The sequence below is a fragment of the Amblyomma mixtum genome, chromosome 9, assembly GCF_055824585.1.
Source record: "Amblyomma mixtum isolate Tamu chromosome 9, ASM5582458v1, whole genome shotgun sequence".
NCBI lineage: Eukaryota > Metazoa > Arthropoda > Arachnida > Ixodida > Ixodidae > Amblyomma > Amblyomma mixtum.
The window spans coordinates 64,780,282-64,800,013 of NC_143020.1; the positions used below are offsets into that span (position 1 = coordinate 64,780,282).

General features: G+C 49.9%; 1 pseudogene; it reads right to left on the reverse strand.

The window, feature by feature from the left end:
• Positions 1-269: 269 nt before the first annotated feature.
• LOC149329394 (uncharacterized) lies at positions 270-3,265 on the reverse strand (annotated as a pseudogene).
• Positions 3,266-19,732: the final 16,467 nt, after the last annotated feature.

Here is a 19,732-nt window from a genome sequence, read left to right on the forward strand (position 1 = left end):
GAACATTGCCTGACAAATGACAGGGTTGTGTTCTTTGTTTTGGGTGTTCATTACATCACTGGTGACCACAATGCATACATTTTTGCTTGTTTATTCCTTCTGTAATGACGAAAAAGTGCCCGCGCGGCAGCAGGACTGCTCTCGGCGAGCGCGTGCCTCCTGTTGGTGCTGTTGGAACCGCTGACTGTCGGTGAACGCCGTTCCGCGCTTCTTGCTTTGTGCCATGCTGTGTTTTGTGTCCTGTGCTCGAGAAACCCATTACACTTCCATCATCTCATATACTTAATAAGTTCTGGCAGGTAGTGTGTAAAATACACATACTGCAGACGTCGAATCAGGCTGTCAATAAATGGCACGCACCTCCTCACAACGATTATCAGAGATTCCACCTCACTGTATACAATAAGGCGGGCTTCTTCCAAATCCAAAAGAAATAGTCCCAGTTGCACTTGCGTGTAATAGCAGTGGGTAGGCCTCAAGCTATAATTTTCGCCTTGGCATAGAATGTACGGCACTTTCTTCTGCCTCACAAGCTCAAATTTTTTCTGTTTTGCAACGTGTTGGGCTTTTTATCTCTAATAAGACAGCTGGCTCTCCATGTCTGAAAACAATTCCGTCGGGGCTGAAGCCAAGCCATGGAACCAAAGGGTTCACAACCAGGCCCAATGTCGAGACTGCATCAGCAGTGTTCAGCACATACTCTTCAAGAGCTGGCTTCTCACAAGCCTTGCCATATCTTGTGGCGTCGTTTCCTGGAAAGTTTTCTGATCTTTGTGATCTTGTGATCTTTTGTGATCTTCTCTTCCCAGCTGTGTGCTGGTGATGGTGCAAACCGATACAAAGTGTGACACTTGCTTCCGGTTATACGGAGCATTCGCTCCCATTTCCATTGTGCACTATCTTGTCCAATCGTTTGTGAACAAATTTTAGCTGCTTGTACTGCACTCACAGCAACCATGTCCATATAAATTTGAACAGATTGGGGCTCGAGTGCTCCTTACGAGTTCTGTAAAGTTTGAATCTGTTCCAGTCCCTGAACGCCACTTCATGGTACTGTAGTTCTTTGAACTGCTTTGCATGTTGGCTGGCAAGTATATGTTGCAGTACCATATCAGGTTCACAGCCCGTGTTGTCACTGCACAGGTTCTCATCACTTTCTCCATGGTTTTCATGTTGAAGGCAGCGGCCTTCCACATACCTTGCTAAGGCGCTTCGTGGAGCAGCAGCAATGAGCTGCTGCCGAATCGCACTGAGTTTCTCAGTGTCCAACTGAATCCTTGGTTTCGGCTGGACGTGGCACAAGTCCTTGATTTTTCTGGCCTTGTAAATGTTTTTCGCTTTCAGTCTGCCCCACGCTTGCTTCACGTCGGTGCAAGTGAAGAGGTCCAAGTTCTGGATGCCAGTTCTGCAGCAGTGAACAGATTGTATTCTAAGTAAATAAAACATTCTCAAGAGCAACCCGAAAATCCTGTGAGAAACGAGTAACATGTTCATTCATAGATAAGAAGCGGCGTCAAACTGTGTTTAATTGTACGTTGGAACTGAACTGCAACACACATAGAAAAGACACAATTTGATGAATGCAGCTAGTGGAACTCCTAAATTAGGAATCATCTTTGTGCATGCTTACCTGTGTGCAAAAAGCAGCATTGCAATCATGTGTTTGCACCGTACCGAGTTTCCAGCTTTGCACGAGCAGTGGCCCTGCAAGAGAGGGAAAAATAGTGGATGGTTTAGCATAGCCAAGCGTGGAATATCGTGCAGTAGCACTAATTACAGGGAGCACATAAGGTCCGTACATGCTAAAGGTATTTAACCTAAGCACCTTTACTATGAAGGCCTTTGGTTTAAAGGCCTTTACATTGAAGGCATTTACCTTGAGGTCCTTCACCCAGGTGAAGGCCTGCCAGGTGATTAAAAATGATAATTGGCAAAACTTTGAGTTAGTGGTAATAACTAACAAAAAAAAAATCTGCTCCATGGCCCCCTCACAGTAGGGACGGGGCATTATTTAGGCAGGTGGGCTGCCTGCCAGAAAGCAGGCTTCAAACACGTACGTACTATCGCCAGCAAATGTTTACGGCTGGTGGGTGTGCGGGACAAAAAATGCATGTTCCTTCCTCTGGTAACAATGTCGGGCGAGCGGGTACCGATATGCACCTACAATAAACGTTTTCCCTTGAAATCGCGTCTCGCAAACTTTCGCCGCCGATAGTACGTATGCGCGAAATCGGAAAGTGCGCCTAGTAGTGCTACCGCGCTAAAAAAAAAAAGTACTCGCAGTTCAAAACAGGCACTCTTGATCTCATACGAATGAATGATATATTGCTCTTTCTCCTGCTTCGTTTTGAATAGCATGTATCTCGCTATATTAAATTTGGATGAGAGCATCGCAAATCGCACACTACGCGCTACAATCATGCCGTTCTTCGTAGCGGCCTTTCGCGTCTGCGCCTCCACACAAAAAACAACGGCTGCCCTTGCACCCCCTAAATGGCTTGTACAAAGCTATTGCAGCTTTCGCTCTAAAATAAACAATCCGAAGTAGTAGTGGAAGAAACATTACTGCTTCGCGGGCGTACAAACTGAGTTGTTCGGAACTTGTTCATCGGAGGATGACAAAATCAATGTTCCCACAGCGATAAAAGCGGCTTTCTGGAATGCCTTACCGTTTGCCATGTGCTCTGCGATTGCATAGGTCGCGCTTCGGCAATAAAATGCAAGCAAATGCCGTTTGTTTACTCGCGCATACAAGCAGCACACTTCCTGTCGTGCAACACGTGGAAAAGGTCCGTGCACCGAAGCCGCGACGCACGCACGGAGCAATGGGGTCTCCCACCGCAAAGAAAACATATTATGCTATTAAATAGTCCATGTGCCTACCTGTATGGTTTCGTCGCTCCTGAACTCGAACCACAGCTCGTGCGGGTTTTGCCGCACTTGTGATGTCTGCAGGCACAATCCTTGGATCGTGTATGACGAGGCTGTGCATCCTTTCAAGCCGCAGCAAATGATGTCTCCTGCGTTCAAAACTTCTTCCCCTTCTATCAGGCACCGAACCAGCGTTTCTGAACCCCCGATGTGGGACATAATACATCCCAGAGTCAGTGGTTGTCTAAATAAAGACATGACAACACGGAGATAGCGGCCGGGAACACTGCGCGATCCGATGCGACGTGCACACTAGCAGGCGGCGTCTACGCGATCCCCTCAACGACAGCCATATTGAATCTCCAGTAGCGCCCCCTATAGGCGGTGAAAGTTGCGAATAGTCGCCGCGCAAGAAATAGGTAACGGTCGGTCGACACGTGAGTCAGTTAATCTTCACTAAGAGTTGGCCACTTTTGCTTTAAACGGTAAACCTCCTTGCTTATACTCATTTCATCTGAACTATATCAAGCGCATAACCATATCCTGCTCATCGAGCCCTTTACATATATCCATTAGTTAGATCATGACGTTATCGGTTAGTTAATTATAAGCAATTAAATATAAGCATAAACATAAGAAAATATTAACTTCATTAGTTATTTTTTGTGTGTGCCCCGTTCTACTCATATAGAGGATTCCAGATATCTAATACGTTTTATGTTGCCTCATTAATTACAGAGTTAAAAGCGATGAAACATACCCATGTGACTAATTAATTAAGACGTCACAAAATCAGTGACGTCACCAATCACCAATTCGATTTATACTAATGATGTCACCAATCAATCACCGATTGGGTTGCTATATCGATTTACTACGGGGGCCGCCATCTTGGATTCCTCGGACTCAGAAAATTTCACGCCGAAGGGAGGTGGTACCAAACCCAAAGAAATCAAGAATGGTGATGAATAAGAGCTAACGCTTCTGAAATAAACGACACCACAACTTTTCTAAGAAGCACAATGCGTGGACGCAGCATTCTTGGCTTTCGGGGAATTTCGCAAAACGAGCCGGCGAGAAACAGCAGTAAAAAAAAAAGCAAGTTTAAGCGAAAAAACAATAATACTTATAATACATCGTGTCTACACACAGAGCACTAGAAGATGTATATACACGTCGCGACGCATACACATATGCTCGTGCGTGCCGCGAACCCAAAACGAGGCTTTCGTGGAATTGAAACAAGCAGCAGCAGATGCAAAAAAAAACAAAAGGGTTTTTAAAGAGGAAACAAAACTGCCTCGAAATTAAAGTGCGAAACTTCCCTAACCTGAAGTCGCGCTTCGTTAAGCAGACGATGCCGGGAGCTTGCGTAAGGAACTTTTAACCACACGACAGAAAAGAAAAATGGGATCAAACAAATAATTTAAAATCCCTGCGAGCAGCGCGTGGCATGTTTTGAAAGAGGCCAGCAAACGCCTCGGCGACGTTATTGCCAGAAAGAGCGGCTCCCAACAAAATAACGAAAGAATTCTCTACGAACGTCCAAGCAACGTGTAAAAAGTACACAAACGCGCACACACATGGACGAGGGGAGAATGCCAGGCATGTTGAAATCAAAGTGTAAAAAGTGTACAAACAAATGCAGACACAGAGACGGGGCCGGAATTCTTTGAAGCGGGCGACGTACACTGTACAAGCTGGATGAATGCCGCAGGCCGCCTCGGCGCGCGTGATAATACGGCGAGCGGACGTGACACGAAATTCAATAACGGGCCACCGGCCTCCTGGATCATGGTTGGCGAGAAGATGCGGCGGGAAAGGGGGGGGGGGGGGGGGATGGAAAGATGGGGAAAGCAGAAAAAAATAAACCAGCCTTCTTTATAACGCAACGACGCCCCCACGGAACATGCTATATGGAACGCAGCCGCTTCGGCTTTCGGACGCTCGGCGGGATGCTAGACGACAGAGCCCGCCGGCAACCGTCGAGCCCGTACAAAGGAGAAAGAAAAGGTGGCAACAAAATGGCCTCCGGCCACGTCCCTATAGGTCATATCAGTTTCGAAGCTCCGCCTTTCCCTGCTCATCAAAAAATGAACATGCACAACGGAACGTAGGGAGCAGGTTAGAGATTGTACCGACACCTATCGGGGATAGAAAAACCATACAGAGATTGCTGTTTCACAAGTCTGTTGCTCGTTCCGTACGTCCGCTTCAACTCATAGATGGTGTGCACGTCTGTGAAAAACACAACGAAGCGACGACTCTTTGAGTGGCGGGCAGTGGTAAACCGGCAGTAGTGAGCAACAGGAGCGAGACAAGCTACCCTCCCTTTCCCTAGCTCTGTGTTGAAAATTTATCACGCCCCCTCCCCCTGTTTTTCTCCTTTTTTCATTTTTTATTCGTGCATGGCCTGTACACGTGTGTACGTAATGCTCAACCGCTTCAAAGGGCGTGGGCACATCATCGTCATCATCAACAACAAATTCACGACAGGATCCCGTCGAAGGTTAGAACTTCCTTTTACGACTCATAAAAAAAAAGACTCCTTTAGGCAGCTTAAGCCTAAAAAGATGTCCCCTCTCTCGCACTCTTTCCCACCGTAATATGCTGCAGGGTCATGTGGTCCAGGTAGTCAAAGGTTCATGTTAAACTCGTGCTGTCACTTTCCCTCTCAATTCCCGCTCCAGAGAAAAGTTAAAGATCCGAGGATTTTTTTTTTATGTCCAATGACTTACATTAATCATTTAAACGAAACGCTGAATAAGTACCAAGTGTTCCTCCAGTGAGGCTCATCCGTTAATGGCAACTGAGGTTGTTGAGGAATGACCGCTGCTTTCGGCGACGCCAATCAGCATTAGAAGCGGCTTTGACAGCGTTTTGCGATTTCGTACAGTGGGACGCCTGCTCCTCAGACTGTCCTCCTATCCTCCTAAAAAAACAACATAAAACGTTACCTTTCCAACAACTAGAACATGTCCCATTGCTTTAATTCTCGCTTGTCGCACTGTCTTTTCTCAAGAACAAAAAAAAAAAAAAAACTCCTCACAGCTCAGGGTTACGATGCGTGACAGAAATGCTAGACGTCGATGCACACGTGAGCACCCGCCAACTACTCACAGGAAGTAGTCAGGCGAAATCTTTTCTGAAGGAACTCTTACAATGAACGAGCTCATGTGGGATGATTAACGCGCTTCTCCACTCCCACCTACTGAGTCATACGCACATCGCCAGAAAGAAGAAAACAGCTGTAGACCGCCTGTAAACTCCTACACTGCATGTGTAAGAGGTACAGGTATTACAAGCTGGTTAAAGCTCTGTGAATCGCACAGGATGGGCTATGTAGCTCGTTTGACTATTTACTTGCCGTCATATCAGAGCTCAGTCTTACTTTATATCTGCTGGAAGGGAGTTAATAGCTTGCGCTTCGGAAAAATATAATAGGCGTTTTAATGCTGGCTTGAGTTTATTATCATTCTTTTACATCAAGGAAGTCTGGAGGTCCCTCGTGGATACATGTTACCCAATACTGTACGAAAGAATACTTGTTTCAAGAAATGGACGTATAGAGTTCGGAAGGTTTCATCTAATGTCTTTTGACGGCATCACTATCGCGGGTCCACCCGCAAGTTTTCAGGAGTTTTGGCCACCACGGTGTATCTCTTGCGTTTGGCTAAGTGTGCCGCGCCTGCTTTGTTCTGAGCAATACACTACAGTAACAAGAGGAACATTCCTTATATACACCTTTCCATCAGGTGAGCGAGTTTTCGAAACTCCTCCTCTCTGGGCGGTTGCAAATCGGTTCCGCTGCCGTTTCCACCGCGCTTGTCCCAAGTGTTCACAACAGCCCATCGAGAAACATGGCGACACCTAGGGAGCCTTGATTGAAAAAGAGTAAAACGCTGAGGCAGCGTATGAGTATCGAGCGTTAGCGATATCGAACGAATATTACGTAATTAGCCATCTTTGCTATATCCGGAACAAATTTTTCGTTATATCTGGATATCTGCTATTTTTGATGCCAGCGTATGTAGCGCGAGAAAAGAAATCGTTTGGAACCACTTTGAATGTCTTACATCAATTATTTCGGTCGTAATGGACGTTTGAAGTTTAAAGAAGTCACGGTTTGGGGAACCAAAGGTCGTCAGTGCGAATCCCTATGACGAGCCACGCTTTGATTTGACTAATAACCTTATGCTCCGTAAGGCGCTGAATCGTTTGATACCACTCCGAACATTCTACGCCAATTAGGTGGTCCACAATCTGTGTACCAATGGTATCAACCACTGGTCCCACTTGAATGCCTTGTGTTTCATAATAACGTGAGCTTGAGTAAGGGTATTAGCACAGCTAACGCTTTAAAGGTACCGTCTCGGTGGCTGACCCGAAAGACGCGGATTCGATCCCGGCCGCGGAGAAATTCTAGAGGCCCGTGTACTGTGGGATGACAGTGCACGTTAAAGAACCCCAGGTGGTCGAATTTCAGGAGCCCTCCACTACGGCGTCTCATAGCCTTAGTCGCTTTGGGACGTTAAACCCCATAAACCAAACCGCATTAAAGGTCGCCAGTGTGGGCGTCATTAGAGAAAGCACTGTGTTCCTCGAGATTCCCGGAGTGCGCAGGCGCCAACCTTTTAGCCCGAGATTCTTTAAACCAGGCTCAGGTGGCCTCGGATCGGGGATTCGCGAAGGAGCGCATGCACTCATTCAGCGAGCTGACGCAGGCCTACAGAGCATCACGCCAGCTCTACCCCCCGCCCCACTCCTCCCTAGATAACAAACAAGCAACACTCTGGCGCAGACTACCGAAACACCCTCACCCCTTACCCTAGCCCACTATCATCCATCCTTCCCCACTCCCGCATGTGCCCTATGCTCAAAATCCTTCGCTTCTTCCCTCCACATCCTTTCCCTCTGCCCGGCGGACCCTACCCCGCGGGACCTAGATGACCTCAAGACCTGGGAGGACTGGGAGACCCTGCTGCGCTCGGAGGACCTGGCCGTGCAGACCATCGCCACCGGCCGGGCTGCCAGTGTTATGGACCTTAGGAACATAAACACTTGAGTGTAGTGGGGTCGTGCGGAGACCCTGGGGCGTGCCCCGAATTCCTCTTGAAATAAAGTTTTTTCTCTCTCTCTCTCTGTTCCTCGCCGGCCGAGAAAGTACCGCATTCGGTGTTGGTGGTGGTGGTGAAAAACATTTATAATACAATAAATATTTACAGAGAGGTGATTGGGGTAGGCCCTATTGGCCCTTTCCCCTAACAATACTAGGTGGAGCCCCTATTCCGGGGCCCCATTGGCAAGCAACGCCGCCCGCGTCCGGTGAACCAAGGCCTTTTGGGTCTTTAGGTCCTGACAGCCGAGCAGGGCCGCCTCCCAGTCCTCTCTGGTGGGGTTGGGGTTGGGGGGGGGGGGGGATAGATGGGTTTGACTGACACGCCCAAACCATGTGGAAGGTGTCAGCCACCTCCCCACAGAACTGGCACGCGCCATCAAAGACAATCTGGCCATTACATTCAAACAATCACCGATTACTACAAGGAGGAGCACCGGCGCTACCCGGCCCCTTGTAAGGGTCTGGATCGCGCTGACGAGCGCCTCCTCATCAAAATTCTTACTAACACTGTACTGTGCCCGGCGGAGCTTAAACATTTCAATACATCCTTTGATGGCGCGTGCCAGTTCTGTGGGGAGGTGGCTGACACCTTCCACATGGTTTGGGCGTGTCAGTCAAACCCATCTATCCCCCCCAACCCCAACCCCACCAGAGAGGACTGGGAGGCGGCCCTGCTCGGCTGTCAGGACCTAAAGACCCAAAAGGCATTCGGTGTTCGCCGCGGCTGTTGTTGTTGTGACTGAGAGAAGGATGAAAAGGAAATTGCACGGGCCTGCTACAGGCTCGAGCCAAGCCACCACCGCTGCCACGTGCAGATAGAGGAGAGTTAAAAGATCAGAGGAAGGAGAGAGAGGAAAGGAAAGACGCGCGTCGCAGCAACAACTGCGTCCGCCGGAGCGGACGCTGCTGAAAAAACAGATAAGCGGGCGAAGCCGCGCGGCGTCCGTCTACCCCCTTTTGTTTGTCAGCATTAGAGCCTTTCCTCTTGGCAGTCAATCGCCACTCCCTTATTGAAAGCCTTTAATGCCTCATACTGTCGTTAGCAGACGCTGTCGGCAGCCGTGTCGACAGACGCGTCGGCAGATTTGCCCGCCTTTCGGCGTCACTCCTTAAAAAAATTCTCTGTGGCTTAGCTTGGTCATAAACCTTCAATGTTTTTTTCTGGTCACGAAACTCCGGCCAAAGTTTCGTATAGGGACAGCGCGCGCCGCTAGTGGCGCGGCTGTCGGCGAGGGGGCACGAGTCGCTGCTCGAGCCCTGCTCGCAGCGGCTGTTTTCCAGCCAACAGGCTCATATTCGCTTGGTAGTTATGCTTTCTGGGAATCGGTATTTGGGCTTAGGATGGAAGCTACGTTACCGGTTATCACCTGAAAGCATGGCTGCAACGTCGAGATACTAAAAACCCCCTGCGAGTGACGACGGCCACTAGTAAACCTTGTTAGCGGCTGTTTTCTGGCAAACAATCAACGCGCTTACTTTCTCTCGTTGCTTTTCACAAAAAAGCGGTTTTTCTACATTGGTCCAGCATTCGCATTCATTTTTACCGTAACTTACCTACAACGTTATTCTGGAAGATCTAGCGTAGCGATCAGTAACATGTATATATATGTGTCTGGGTTGCGCCTGTATCGGCCGAGTCCTCGCTTTCATCTAAGTGCACAAGGCTGCTTAAGGCTGGCGTTTGTCTTGTGATAAATACTGCAATCTCAGTAATGCTGAAAACAAGACGTTATGGCGGTATTTTAAGAACTGGAGTGCGCGCTACAAGAGCGATCACATGATGAATGCACCGGTAGTTTGATGGTGCTATCTCATATTTTTTTTTTTTGCTGACACTTTCGGAGGTGACAAAGCCAGCTGCTGAAGACTCTTGCTACATAAGCCATTTATTTACACTTTACCACGCTGTGACTACGGAGGCGCTGACGAGTGCAAGGAAATTGTGAATTTTTGTTGTTCATTGCTTATGTGCTCGCTTTGCAGTACCAAAATAAGAGACAAGCTGTGAACGACCACGCAATAAACCAAAAATGAGCATTGATAGAAATCGCGGATAAACATTTACAAAAAATAAAAAGCGCTAAGTGTTCAACGTGGTTAAACCCAGCAGACGTGCGAACGCATGTGTTTAGGCTGTTTGGCTCATGGTTTTGCTTTGATGGGTCGTTGGAACGTCTGGCGACGATATTAGACTGAAGTTAAGCTCTGATCCAGGTTAGGCTGGTCTGATGTGTTCATTCCGAAGGTGGACGTTGATTAAGACGACGGTGTACAATGCGCGCAGCGCGAGAGTGGGTTGCAGTTTAGTTTGTTCCTGTTTGGATCTGCACGAAACCCTGGCCAATCTCCCACCGTGGTTATGTGCCATCGTTTTAGAGGCAACAACAACTCGAGGCGTGATCGGCTGCTGCGATTGCACGCTGCTCTCGTGCAGTGGTCAGCGAAGCTGATCCGTTCGCGGGGGTATGAAATTTCCAGTCGCGGCAATATTTATTTTATTCCTGCACCCTTAAATTCAGGGACGCCCCAAGATTCTTGGTTGGGTTTCACCCCATGAAGTAGTGCTTTCGCACGAAAAGCCACCATCAGCACATTGAAGAGTACAGCTGTCTGAAATGCAACATCGTCATAGATAAGTGCCCAAGTATGCTGATAGGCCTTCGAACATCCATGGGACGACGCCGGGCCTGAGTTTCGGTTCCTCGCATTGCAGCGACACTGATTCTCTGTTGATCATAAACTCGTGAGGCCGAATCCGTGGGGCAAAATGCATCTCGCAGACACGGACATGCTTGGAGCCGAAGCTAAAGCCACCGCTTTCCTGTCGGGGTATCGCCCGCTTCCATATTTTGCTCTGCTAGGCGTCGCTCGGCAGACAGAACAGCGAGGCCTATTCCTGCGTACCTCCGTAGCCAGAGCGGCAACCCGTCACGCAGCTAGTATTCGGCATCACAGGCTTGCACGTCACGTGCACTGTACTTATTTTGCAAACGAAGGCAAAGTGAAATGAGAAAATAGTTGCTGCCGCACCGCCGGAGTCCCATTCCGCCCGTAGATTCGCGGCCGAAGACGCTCGCTCCCGCAGCGCTAAAACATTTTGACCCCTCCTTTAGCGGCAGCTGCCCACACTGTGGTGCAGTGTCTTCTGACACTTATCACATGGTGTGGGCCTGCCCCTCCAACCCCGCTATTGCCCCCAACCCCAACCCAACCCGGGAGGACTGGGAGGCGACCCTGCTCGGCTGCCACGACTTACAGGCCCAACAAGCCTTAGTCGGGCGCGCCCGGGCGGCGGCAACCGCCACTGGGGTCCCACACTAGGGACCTCCACCTAGTGTTTGTAAGGATCGGTCCCTTACGGGCTGATCCAAACATACCTCCTGTTCATTCGTAATAGATGTTTTCACCACCACCCAAGAGTCCTGTGCGGGCAACGACGCTCGCTCCCTCGCGTCGTTGCCCGCACAGGACTCTTGGGTGGTGGTGAAAACATCTATTACGAATGAACAGGAGGTATGTTTGGATCAGCCCGTAAGGGACCGATCCTTACAAACACTAGGTGGAGGTCCCTAGTGTGGGACCCCAGTGGCGGTTGCCGCCGCCCGGGCGCGCCCGACTAAGGCTTGTTGGGCCTGTAAGTCGTGGCAGCCGAGCAGGGTCGCCTCCCAGTCCTCCCGGGTTGGGTTGGGGGCAATAGCGGGGTTGGAGGGGCAGGCCCACACCATGTGATAAGTGTCAGAAGACACTGCACCACAGTGTGGGCAGCTGCCGCTAAAGGAGGGGTCAAAATGTTTTAGCGCTGCCGGGCACAGCAATGTATTGGTGAGAAGGCGGAGAAGGAGCCGCTCATCCGCCTTCTTCAGGCCTTTACATGGGCTAGGGTAAAGGCGATGACAATTTTGATAATATGTTGTAATATCTTTGAATGTATAGACCGGATTAAAATCGGGTTCCTGATCGGATGAGGAGGAGAAAACAGCCCGGTAAGAGAGCGCGCGGGCGGCTGCGTCTGCTGCCTCGTTTCCTGCCAACCCCTGATGAGCAGGGGCCCATATGAGGTAACGGTGTGCGGGGTCCATATCCCGTATGCAATTTTGGTATATTCGATAGGCTAGGAAGGGAGTGCAGCCTTGTTCGACGTTTCGACAGGCCCCTCGCGAGTCGGTGATTATGTATTTTGAATTGGAATGTGAGCCCGCGAGAGCAATCGCGACCTCTTCTGTTTGTGTTGCACTGCGGGCTCTGAAAGTTAGGCCGTTAACTGTGTTGCTGTTGTGAACTACCGCGGCCGTGTACCATCCCCCGTGGTGAGGGCCGGAGGCGTCCACGTAGTATAAACCTGTTTTGTTGCCATAATATCGGGCTAGAGCTTCCGCTCGTGCCAGGCGCCGACCATTATGGTCTTCATGTGACATCTTTGCTGGAAGAGGCCGCACGTGGAGGGCACGTCTCCACAGTTCCGGGATGCGAAACCTGTCTTCCATTGGAGGGGTGTGTTGGATATGGAGTCGAGCAAGAAGGCGGCGACCCGACTCCGTTAGCGACAAGCGCGTGTACTGGTTTGTAAGGTGCGCCTCCCGGAGCTCCCGGAAAGTATTCACCACCCCAAGAGCCATAAGCCGGCTGTTTGAAGTAGTGATGGGGAGGTCAAGGGCACGTTTAACAATTTTGCGAAGGATGACCTCAAGGGCGTCCTCCTCTTGTTTTCGTAGGTGGAGATAAGGAGTCGAATAGAGAATTCGACTAGTTACGAAGGCGTTTGCCAGCCGCAAGGCATCCTTACTTCGTAACCCTCCGCGTTTGTTGGAAACCCGGCGGACCATGCGGCCCACCTGGTCCCCCACCTTACGGAGTTTGGCCAATGTAGTGTCTGGCCGCCTGTGTTTGTGGATGTAGAGTCCGAGTACCCGTATCTCATCACTTTCGCGTATGGGACCACTCTCAAGAGAGAGAGATATTTTAGTTGTGCACGTCTGTGAGGGGCGGAGGTGCACAAATTCCGATTTTTGAGGGGAACATTGAAGACCGCAGCGGCGGGCGTAGCGGTCTACTATCGTCGCCGCTGTTTGCAGGCTGGTTTCAATGTCTCCTGTACTGCCCTGCGTGGCCCACAGAGTGATGTCATCGGCGTACAGGGCGTGCTGCACGCCGGCGACACCACTCAGCTGGGCCGGCAGGTGCATCATGGCCAGATTGAAGAGCAGCGGGGAAAGTACCGCGCCTTGAGGGATTCCCCGCGTGCCGAGTAGGTAAGGGCCATGGTCTCTATCTTGAATTCGAATGTAGGATTGACGATCCATTAAAAATTGGCTTATGTATTGGAATGTGTTGAGGCCACAGTCGGTGTGACTTAGGTTAGTGAGTATGATCTCATGTGTTACATTGTCAAATGCCCCTTTAAGATCCAAGGCGAGTACTACCCGGTCATTATGGGGGCATTCGAGGGGGTCAAGGACTTCCCGATTGAGTTGCAGGAGGACATCCTGTGCGGATCTGTGGGGGCGGAATCCGAACATGGTGCTCGCAAAGACTTGTTTGTTTTCAAGATATGTAGATAACCGATCCCGCACCATCGTCTCCATTAGTTTGCCCACACATGAGGTGAGAGAGATGGGGCGGAGGTTATCTGTGTCAATTGGTTTGCCAGCTTTAGGAACAAAAGTGACCAAAGCCGTTTTCCATTCGATTGGCAGGGGGGTGTCCCCGCGCCAAATCGCATTGACGTATTCCAGGAGGGACTGGTATGCCAGGTCGGGCAGGTTCGTCAAAAGCTTCACGGTGACCTTATCCCGTCCTGGCGCAGTGCCCCCCTTCATTTTGGCGAGAGCCGCCCGCAGATCATGGAGCTGGAAAGGTTGATCCAGCTCCGTGTTCTCTCTGCCTGCGTAAGAGTACGCAGACCCACGGGGGTCTTGGGCTGTACACAGATACTGGTCCCGAAGTTTCTGTGCCAGTTGAGTCGTGTTGCCAGGAAAAGCGTGCAGGACTCTTAGCGCCGCCTCGTGGAAGGCGCGGTCAACATATGAAGCTCTCCCATAGCGTTACTATAGCGTTACGGAGAAGTTTCATGACCATAAAAGCATTGAAGGACTATGGCTTAACCAAGCTAAGCCTGGGCACTTTTTTTTTCTCTTTTTTTGGTCAGGCGGAACCGAGCTTGTGGCTCGTGCTGTTCGTGGACAACCACGCGAGAGAGGAGGTTTTGCCTTTCTAAATTTGTCTTCCACGTCCTCGCTGTAAGCTTTGAAGTGTATTTTGCGTAACGTGCTAGGTAACGCGTCTCCGGCACGAACCCTGACTCGGTACTTTTTGGGCCTTTCTTTACGCTTTTTGGATACCGCGGCACCTGTTAATCATGGACCTCAGTCAGAGCAACCTACCGCTTACTATGCTTTGTCAGTGGCCTTTTACATGCATGTAAGAGCAGTAGCACCTGATGCCAACATCGTCGCCGTCCGTGTGGTGGACATTATGGGCTCGCTATTGTTGCCTGTTGTGCCGGTGTCTCGGCGCTCACCTATGTGCGCGTTCAGTGGGCGCGCTTAGCGTCGACACCTCTCCCAGACCATCTACGGGACTTTGTCTGGAAACTTGGCTGGGCAGTGCTCCCTACTTGTGATTGGTTAGAGCGGTGGGGTGTGTTACGCTCCAGTACCTGTCCAAGATTCGCGGCCCGGTAGGGCTCATGCATGTTTACAAACGATGCCTTGATGTCAGATCTCGGAGGCCACGGCTCATTAGTAGCTCTCACCGCTCTTACGTACTGAGTTGCGGGTACAAATTATCCGATGTCGCCCTTCGCGGTGCCTCAGTAGTTTGGGCACTTAATTACTGAGCCATGGATACCCGGATAAGAACCCGACCGCGGCGGTCGCGTTTAGATGGAGGCGAAACGCAAAAGGCGCCAGTGTGCTGGGCGATGTCAGTGCCCACTAAAAATTACCAGCTGGTCGAAATTATTCCGGAGACCTCCGCTACGGCACCCCTTCATTTGCTTCTTCTTTCATCCTCACCTTCATCACTTCCCTTCCGGCGCGGCTGAAGTGTCCGCCGAGTAGTGAGATAGTTACTGCGCCATTTCCTTTTCTCAGAAACCACTAATTGTTCGATGTCATCATCAGTATAGCAAAGAAAATTTTGCAATACGCATCACATGACGGTCATCGGTGGTGGTGAAAACATATATTGCCAAGAAATACGGAGGAAAGCAACATCCCCCCCGCCCTCCCTTGCATGGCACAGGGAAACCTTTAGGAGCTGCCCTTTCAAGGCAAAGGATAGCCCTTGGAGGGCTATCCGCTTCAGGGAGTCGGTAATTATCCGGCGCTGGTCAGCAGCAGCGGAGCTGGCCATGAGAGTCTCCCAGTATGATTCCGCCGTGGTTGGGGATGGAGGGTGTGGGAAGGTAGGGCATGTCAGAAGGATATGGATAAAGACTCCCGGTTTCCCACAGAGCTTACAGGAGGAAAGGGACTGGTGGAGATAGCGGGCATGAAGAAGAATAGGGTAAGGAGCAGTACGGGTCTGGAGTCGGCACCAGTGGGAGGCCTGGGTTTGAGAGGTAGCCGGCAGTGCGTAAACGCGCCGGGTATCTCGGTAGTGGGTAAGGATTTCTCTGAAGGTAAGCAGACGCTCCTGGGATGGAGCTTACTTGTATATACCCTCATTCAGTGGCTTAGCGACTTTACAACAAAGGTTGTAAAAAAATAAAAACGATTGACGTTTTTAGACAATTGTTCGAAAGGAACGGATTTTATCTTCGGGAGATTGCCTCGTGTCCGTTTAATCGTACCTGGCGTTGACAGTGCACAGAGATTTCATAAGCAGACGTTCTGGCAATGATTTTTACTCGGCAATCGCACATACCGTGTCCCAGTCGATGGCATGGCCAATGCCTTGATGATGTTACCCTAGCAGCACAAATAATCGGCCCTTTATTGGAAATGTATTGGGAATGGCTGGTCCTACAAAGGACCAGAGTGAAAGCATCCATTTCTAATACTCGGCCGATTACCTGTGCTGCTTGTGTTCCGCCAAAGCGTTTGAGCGAGTTTTGCCTTGGGCGACGCCATCTTGTTGTAGCTTCATCTTTGCATTGAATTTTTTGGTTCGCCTATGTAGGCAACCAGTCCCGTCAGGGTATCTTGTAGACAGGTCTTGAGTAGAGAGTTTGGTCAATGGTATCCTTGGCTCGTCAGATTGTCCTAGTTTACGTGGGCCACACTAACGTCGCAGTTAGACAAAATGCGAACAAGGTTTTCACTCACTCCACGGACATAGGGTATAGGCGCCAGCTTTACTGCGTGTGTCACAGTTCGGTTTGGCTGGACACAGGCACGCTGCTCTTAACGCAAGCAGCACAGGTAATCGGCCAAATACTGACCATGGATGGTTTCACTCTGGTCTTTTGTAGGACCGGCATTTGCCAATACGTTCCCAATATTGGGCCGATATTATATGTTCGGCTGGGTTTGTGACCGCAGTACCTCGGTGGATGGACGTTTCTTACTAGGTCTGGCCTTACTTGCTTTACATCTAATGCTCTGTGTTCCGGACTCGAGCATATCTTGAAGGCGCGGTTGAACAGTGCCAAATCGACTTGTGCCCGATATGGGATGGGACGAGTGGAGGTTTATTGCAGTCCCCTTCAAAAGTATACTGCCCAACCGGTTTGCTTGTAAGCTGTTTACCTGGGCTCCCATGCACATCTAACAGTCCAAAGCCTAGGAGGAATGAGGACGTAAGCCATCCTTCTTTCCAGAGGTTACGGTCGCTGAGGATGCATAATGAGGCACTACAGCAGGGCTCACAAGCAAACCCCTTGGGCCGTATACTTTTGAAGGGAGGTGTACCTTCCGGTGTGAGTGTGCTTGCAAAAAAGAGTGGTCTCCGGAGGGTGTGCTGTGCGTTCCACGAGTGCGTCGATGATGATGAAAACGTTTATTGAAAACCGAAAAGGCTCGGGTTGCGCCGAGAAAAGCGATGTGGCCGTCCACTTCTTTGTCCGCGGTGAACTGGATGCTTTACTTGAACGTGCTGATACGTGACAGGAACCTTTCCTCGTCTTGGCAGTCTATGATGCAGAAACAATAATCGATATAACGTAAAAAAGCTTCGGCGAAGGGTTGAATGAAGGAAGCGTTGCGGATTCAGTGCATTCTTAGACAAGGTTAGCACCTAACACCGAAACGAAATCACTCGTGGCCGTTCCAGTAGTCTGTAAATAGTATCATTGAATATGAAGTACACGTTTTAGAGAGGCAAACTTTCAGGAGTGGGCTAAGGTCGTCAGCTTCAATCGAGGTTTGTTCTGGCAAAGTGGCGCCTTCGTTCAGGGCTTTCTTGAGTCACTCGACCATGAAATCCACAGGCGCAGATATGAACATCGAATTCGCACTGAACGATGCCACGATTTGCCTACCGTAAATGAAGGCGTTTTTTACCTTTCCGACAAAGTCGACCGAGATCCGGACGTGCGTAGTTGCTTCCTAGCTAAACATGCGAGTACCTGGTGAGTTAAACCTGTTTAATCCACAAATGGCACAAGCGGTACTATAGTGCCACCCAAACCCGTTTATTGACCATTGGAGGAGCGGATGTATATGAGTAGCTTCTGAAGTTCGGTTTAAATTAGCGTAGCTTACCTCATCTCAGAGAAGCACTGATATCTTTTCCATGCAGTCAACCGTATCTAATACCACATTGGCGTTCTCCCTGTCGGCTGGTACGATCACGATTGCCTCTTTATTCTGCAACCCTTCAGTGCTTCCTGCTCGGAGCGTGAGAGTGCGATGTCTTTTTCCTTTCGCAACTTCCGCAGTGCTCCGATGGCGCGAGAGCGGGCTTGGCCGCTTGGGCGGATGTCAGTCTTCCTACTGGAAGCTCGGCTGCACAAGTCGTGCTCCTCGCATCCGGGATGTAGCCGGCGTTGAGCTCCTAGTTAAGGAGCAAAAGTTCTGTTTTTTTTTTTTTTTTTGAAGCGAAAAGCTTCGCTAGGCTAGTCAACACCGGGTCTGGCGTGCGCCGTGATAAATTTTAGCCGCAGCTGCGCATGCGCGAGTTCGCAGTGTGACGTCACTGGAGAGGCGCAGGTGGTCGGCGGAGCCGCACTCGGCGGCGGCTCCGCCGGTCGACCTTCTCCGTCGTTCGCGCGCTCTGCGCGTGTTTACCGAGTGCGCAGCGGCGCGCACTCGGCTTCCTCGTATGACGCTACTTGCGGCAGCGTGTTTACCACAGTTACTACGCATGCGGAAGGCGGGCTAAATAACGCGCTTGCCCAGTGCATTGTGCGCGAACTATGACAGCCCTGACGTCAAACAAAGCATAACTGCAGCTTTTCGCATGTATATCCAGGCTTAACCAGAGCTAAGCCACTGCCAATTTTTTTGCGAAGTCGCTATGAACCACATTCTACAGACATGCTTGCGCCGAACCCTGCGTTTCACTTAGTGACTTGCTGTTGCGTATCCCTGAAGTCGGTCAATGTCGCAGTTTTGGCAGCCACAGCTATAACTCCAAAGTTATATAGCACCGTGTACCGTATCGCTGCCGCTTGCGTTTGGCTTTCAGAGCACGATTATTCGGTGTGTACGAATAATCACATAGCCACGAATGTTCGTTAAAATATTCGAATCGTATTCTATTCGGTTTTTAGCTGCCTATTCGTATCTGATGCGGCTTGGGAAAAAGTACTATTCGCGCACTCATACTCATGACCACATTACAATCCGGAATGTGGCGCTACCCAGCGTCCTGAGCACAGACTTTCTCGATTGCCTCACCATATTTTCCGCACTCTTCAGAAAAAAAATTGCGCAACAGACCGACCTAAGCTACTTCTTTATAGAGTGACCTTGCGAAGGCATTCATGACATGAGCAGGGCAGAAAAAAAAACAGTTTCGAAAAGAAAACTGCATTAGAAAATTAATTACGGCTAACGCCAAAAATTAAATACAGCGCACGCACTATACACGAATAGAAGTGTTTTGTACATGCAACTTATCGGCCCTTCTCAAGGCATGGGCTGCCCTGGAGGTGAGCTTCTAGAAGCTTAACACTTATGGGCCCAGCCCACGGCACTGTCCTGGTGGACTTGTGCACGCTCTATGTAAGACAATGTAATCAAGGCGTGGAAGCATACAATAGCCACTTAAGAACACATGGTTTCCTATCGGAACTATCTAATAGTCATATACGGACACGCTATCCGTTTCACATAACCCATAATCGTTATCGGAGTTCAATATAGCTCTTCACTATGCTAAGAACATCTCTCTCGTGTACACTGATTGCTGCCCTACAGCTTGTCCCTGGCTGATACACTGGAGGCTCTGTACACGCGAAGTATTAAGAATGCCATTTTGACATGTCGAAAAGCAGCAAGCTGTTCCTTTGCTTGGTGATTGGTGATTGGTGTTCTAGCTGGCAATTGCGAAACGGTGCGGGAAGGGCGTACTTCTACAATTCTTTGCGATTAACTTTGTCCATTCTCCCACACAGACAAAAAATTTACAAAACTGGCAGTGCCTAACTCAGCTATACCAGGATATATGTAGCGTGAGGTGCGGTATATCCCTGGTTACGTCAAGTTGTTTTGCTTATTCCATCGCCGCATCATCATCATTTAGACACCGTGATCCCTCTCCTCGCTTTGCCGCGCATGCGCAGTCTCGGTCAAAGGCGAGCGGCGTTGGCAACTGTGACGTCACACGGCGGCTCCTCTCGGTTCGGTAGGAGGCGAG